Below are 5,667 nucleotides of genomic sequence, written 5' to 3'. Positions count from 1 at the left end.
TATGAGCAGTTAAAGATTCTAACTGAAGTCACCACTTGTCTATTGCTTCCCCCTCCTCTGACCTCCACTTCCAGTTCTCCTAACATGCCTTTAAACTCTTAAATATTCCTCTGCAGTATTCTAGCCACAGATGAGAAATATCATCCTTTAAGTGAATTAGAAGGAAGGGAAAAAATACATTTAAAGAGAAAAAAAAAAAAGGCCTCGACAGTTGCACAGAAGCCTCCTTGCTACTATAAATATTTAGGACGGGAAGGCATATGGTTTAAGCCAACTCCCTGCCACACTCAATGTGTAGTTTTCATGTTTTAAACTATCAATGCTCAATCATTACTGTTGTGCTGGCAGTCCTTTCTTTTGTGTATGTGAGTTTCTCCCTATTAAATAAACCCTCTCTTTTGGAAGAATTCTTATGGCAATGACTATAATTACAACCCAAAGCTGAGCTGTAAAATGCAGTGATATGACAGCTTTTGTGATAGAAAGGGTGGAGAAACAATGAAAGCTTATAATTTTCTTTGAGATGTCTCAAAGTCTGACAGCAGCCCCACCCTTAAGATGTAAATCTGCGATGACCTAAAGTTTCAGGAAAGATGAAGCTAGAGAGACATGCCAAGTCACCGCCACATTGACCACCAGCAAACGAGCAAGAAAAGATTCAGCATAATGCTGAATTCTCTATGACTTCTTCAAATAGTCTAGAATGGTATTTCCCGACATTTCCGAATATGAGGGTTCTGTTTAATGTCAAAACTTTTTGTTCCTCACTTGAGATGAGCTGTTCTTTTTATATCCATCATTTCAGGAAATATATGGTGATAATATGCAATTAATTTATTACTTTGAAATAAGTTATTTACCTTCATTAATCACAATAGCATTTATAAATACCTGAAAAACAAAACATATGTGTTTTAAAATATTATTTATTCAGTCTACCAACAAAGCTTGGCCCCTTTTGTATTTGATGACAATTGCAGCGGCTCAGAAATCTGTAATTTCCTATTCCTTCTCACCTGCCCCACCTAAGAGTCTCAGGCCTGGGACAGTGTGTTCCTTGTATTCATTTATTTATTCACTTGTAAGGTATTAGGGGCCTACTATATTCTCAGCATCATGCTGGAGGTCATAGATACAAAATCAAGTGACACCTGGTACCTGCCCTCATAGGACTTAAGTCCACTGGGGAAGACAGATATATAAATCTGTAACAGTACAATGAGCACAAAAAGCATAGGAGGAGGTGGTTAGTTCTACTGGGCGAGAGTAGTTAAAAAGCATTTATCTGGGAGGTATATCGGTCAGCTATTGCCACAATAATGCTGTGCAACAAATCACTCAAAGACATAGTAACTCAAAACAGTAATCCTCAGGCTCATGTCTGCAAATCAACAACCAATCTGCTGGGCTGTGCTTGATTTGGGTGCCAGGCTCTGGGCTCCAACTGTGAGCTGCAGATTGGGATCAGATCCGTTCAACATGGCTCTCATCCCCCCTGGACCAGAGTATGTGCTCACTGTGGGTCACTACAGAGCAAGAGAACCTAACTCTGCAAAAACAGTTCAGGCCTCTGCTCTTGCTACAGCCATAAAAATTCCATTGGTCAAGGCAGGTAACATGGCCAAGCCCAAAGTCAAGGGACAGGGACATATACTCCACCTACCATTCAGCTATGTGTGGGTGTGAATGCTACTGGAGGGAAGTGAGGAATTAAGACAAAAAATTCAATTTACCACAAGAGAGAACCCTTGATCTACATTCTGAAAAATGATTGCAAGTTTATCAGGTGGATCTAAACATCTGAAATAAGGATCAGGAGAAATAATATTAATACACAGCATTTGGCCTAACAGAAATGTTTTGAGGGAAAGTAGTTGGGACTGTTGTACAAGGTGCATGCTCAGTGTCTGTCGTGGAATGCACCAGGGCCATTAGTATATAGAGAAGAGCACAGCCTATGCGTGCCACAGCTAAATAGATCTAGAGAAAATTTAATGAAAGACCTCATCTTGCTGACTGTAGGCCCATATTGATCATGCAGGAGCCATTTGAGCCCAGTGTCTCTAGTGTGATGACAATGACATTAAAGAAAAAATGGAACTCACATTCGATGCTGTCTTCAGCACTAATTCATTCCTCGTGCTACTGTCTTCCAAGTATTGAGGTTGCAGTTTGTATAAATTTTCTGTTGTCCCTGTAGACAAATCAGCACAAACTTAATGGTTTAAACACAATACAAATGTATTACTTTGCAGTTCTGGAGGTGAGAATACTGAAATAAGTCTCACGGGCTAAAAATGAAGCTGTTTGCATGTCTGCTTTTTTTTCCGGAAACTCTAGGAGAGAATCTGTTTCCTTGCCCTTTCCAGAGTCTAGAGTACAACTGCATTCCTTAGCTTGTGGTTCCTTCCTCTGTCTTCAAAGGCAGCAGTGTAACATCTTCAGATCTTCAAATCTGAACACTGCCTCCCTCTTCCACACGTAAAGGACCCTTATGATTATATTGGGCCCACCCAGATAATCCAGGATGATCCCATTTTAATAACAGCTGGTTAGCAACCTTAATTCCTCCTTGACATATAACATGATATATTCACAAATTCTGAGGATTAGGATGTATGCATCTTTGAGAGACCATTATTCTGGTTTTGGTTCTGCCCATTATTCTGGTTTTTCCCCCACATGGTTCTTGGGGGAAAAAAATAACAATGCCTCATATTAGTATTACACCTTATTACAAGCCAAACACTTTCTTTTTTTGTTTTTTTTTTTAATGATCTCACTTTTGTAAGCAGAGAATAATTTTATGGTGGACGAATGGAGCTCTAGATATGTTAAGTGGCAACATAGTATAGCATAGTAGTTACCTCCTGCTTTTTCAATTGCCTTGGAATATTCCACATGTACCTAGGTTGGTGTTTACCACATTCTATTGCAATTACAGTAGCCTCCTCTCATCCGGGAATACCTTCTGGGACTCCCAGTGGATGCCTGAAACCAAGGATAGTACTAAACTCTACATGCACTATGTTTTTTCCTATACGTACATACCTACAACAAAGGGTAATTTATAAACTAGGCACAGTAAGAAACTGACAATAATAACTAATAATAGTACAAGTATACCAATATACTGTAATAAAAGTTATGTATGGGTGCAGTGGCTCACACCTGTAATCCCAGCACTTTGGGAGGCTGAGGTGGGTGGATCACTTGAGGTCAGGAGTTCAAGACCAGCCTGGCCAACATGGCAAAACCCCATCTCTACTAAAAAAATACAAAAATTAGCCAGGCTTGGTGGCAGGTACCTATAATCCCAGCTTCTCAGGAGGCAGAGGCCAGAGAATTGCTTGAACCTGGGAAGCAGAGGTTGCAGTGAGCCAAGATCATGCTACTGCACTCCAGCCTGGGTAACAGAGTGAGACTCTGTCTTAAAAAAGATAAGTTACTTGAACATGCTCTTTCTCTCTTTCAAAATATCATATTGTACTATAATCACTTAATTTCAGACAACAGTTGACCATGGATGACTGAAACCTTGGAAAGCGAAACCTTGGATGGCTGGAGGGAGTAAGGGTTACTAATGTATTTGTTACATGTCTGTATCACCACTTCAAGGCAGACATAGAGTCATTTTATGCTCCTTGCCTTAGTAGTTAAAGAAGGCGAAAGAAAATAACATTCCTTAGCCACTCATTATGTTCAACATGTGCCACAAACTCTATATGTGATTTGTAATTTATTCTTCCCCATACTTACAGGTAAGTAAACCTGGGCCCAAGATCACAGAGCACACAGCTGGAATTCACAGCAAGACCTGCTTGACTTCGAAGTCAGTGGTCTTTCCCCTGCTTCCCACGAGACAGATAATCCCTCAGCTTACTCTTGAAGAGGCAATGTGGGCTACTGCATTTGAATGTCTGAATTCAAGCCTTGTAGAAACAACTAGCAGTAACCAAACACCATTATTTTTGTTTGTTCATTTGTTTCCAAATGACTTGTGACTTTTCTAATGGAGAAAACATTCAACCCAAATCTTAATTCCACCAACGAGTGTGTGCCTTGGACAATTCACAGCCTGTCTGAGCTAGTTTATTTTAGAGTAAGCAAGTTGGAGTAGGTGACCTCTGTGTTCTTTGTAATTTGAGACGTTTTGGTGTTCACACAGGTTACTACATGAAGAGCTAGGACTGGAATACAGGTTTTCTGTGTTCACCTGGGGATGGCTTTTCCATCATCCCTCCTGAGTCTGTGAGGTATCCCAGTTTTTAAGCCAGAACTTTGAAACCAGAAGTAAATGGTTAAGTTTATCTGTCTATGCCTATGTGTATTCTAGCCAAATAAACCATGACACTTAAAAATAAAACAATTTCAATATTTCAAAGATGTAGTACATTTCCTTGAACCTTTTTTATTGTTTTTTATAAATTAAAAATTATGAAATAATTCAAAAATTTTTATAATAGGAAATAACGTGATATGCATGTACCCCAATACCCAGATTTAATAGATGTTTACATTATGCAGTATCTGTTTCTTTTTTTTTTTTTTTTCTTGAGACAGAGTCTTGCTCTGTCACCCAGGCTGGAGTGCAGTGGCATAATCTCGGCTCACTGCAACCTCCGCCTCCTGGGTTCAAGCGATTCTCCTGCCTCAGCCTCCTGAGTAGCTGAGATTACAGGCGCGCACCACCAAGTCCAGCTATTTTTTTGTATTTTTAGTAGAGACAGGGTTTCGCCATGTTGGTCAGGCTGGTCTCGAACTCCTGACCTCGTGATCCGCCTACCTCGGCCTCCCAAAGTGCTGGGATTGCAGGCATGAGCCACCGCACCTGGCCTTCAATTTTTTGATAGAAGTAAGACATCACAGGTAAAATCAAAGTTTCCTAATCTTATATTTCTTCTCACACCTCCCAGAGGAAAATGACTATTCTGAAATTAGTTACTTCTATTTCTTAATTTTAATACATTTATTCATATTCATAAGACGTTTATGTAATATTGTGTTAAGTATTTTTGAAACGTATATAAATGGAATCATACAATAAAGACCCTCAGCAGTTTTTTTTCACTGAATGTTCTGGTTTCAAGATTTATCCATGTCAATATGTGTAGGTCTAGTTTATTCATTTTAATTATTGTGTTATATTTTATTGTATGACCGTAACATTTATTTTTTCTTTTGATTGTGAATTTAATTTTTTTAATATTTAAACAGTGCTGCAATGAACATTTTTCCTTATATCTATCTCCTTGTTCCTGTGAGCTTCTCAAACCATGACCTGAAGATCGCTACCAGTTCATAACTAAGTACAGAAATTGACAATATTAATTTAGAAACTTTAATAGCAATCCAACTGAGTACTTTTATGTCTATTGAATCCAATAATACAGAATATTGAGTTTTGTATTTTGTATGTCTGTTTTAAAATTTTATTTTTTTGAGATAGGGTCTCACTCTGTCTCCTAGGCCAGAGTGCAGTGGCGCAATCACAGCTCACTGTAGCCTCAAAACTCCCAGGCTCAGGTGATCGATCCTCTCACCTCAGCTCCTGAGTAGTTAGGACTACAGGCACACACCACCATACCTGGCTAATTTTTTCACTTGTTATAGAGATGGGGCTTTGCCATCTTGCCCAGACTGGTATCGAACTCCTGGGCTCAAGTG

This window comes from Gorilla gorilla, chromosome 5, assembly GCF_029281585.2.
Source record: "Gorilla gorilla gorilla isolate KB3781 chromosome 5, NHGRI_mGorGor1-v2.1_pri, whole genome shotgun sequence".
Lineage (NCBI taxonomy): Eukaryota > Metazoa > Chordata > Mammalia > Primates > Hominidae > Gorilla > Gorilla gorilla.
Note: the sequence above shows the minus strand (reverse complement) of the source record.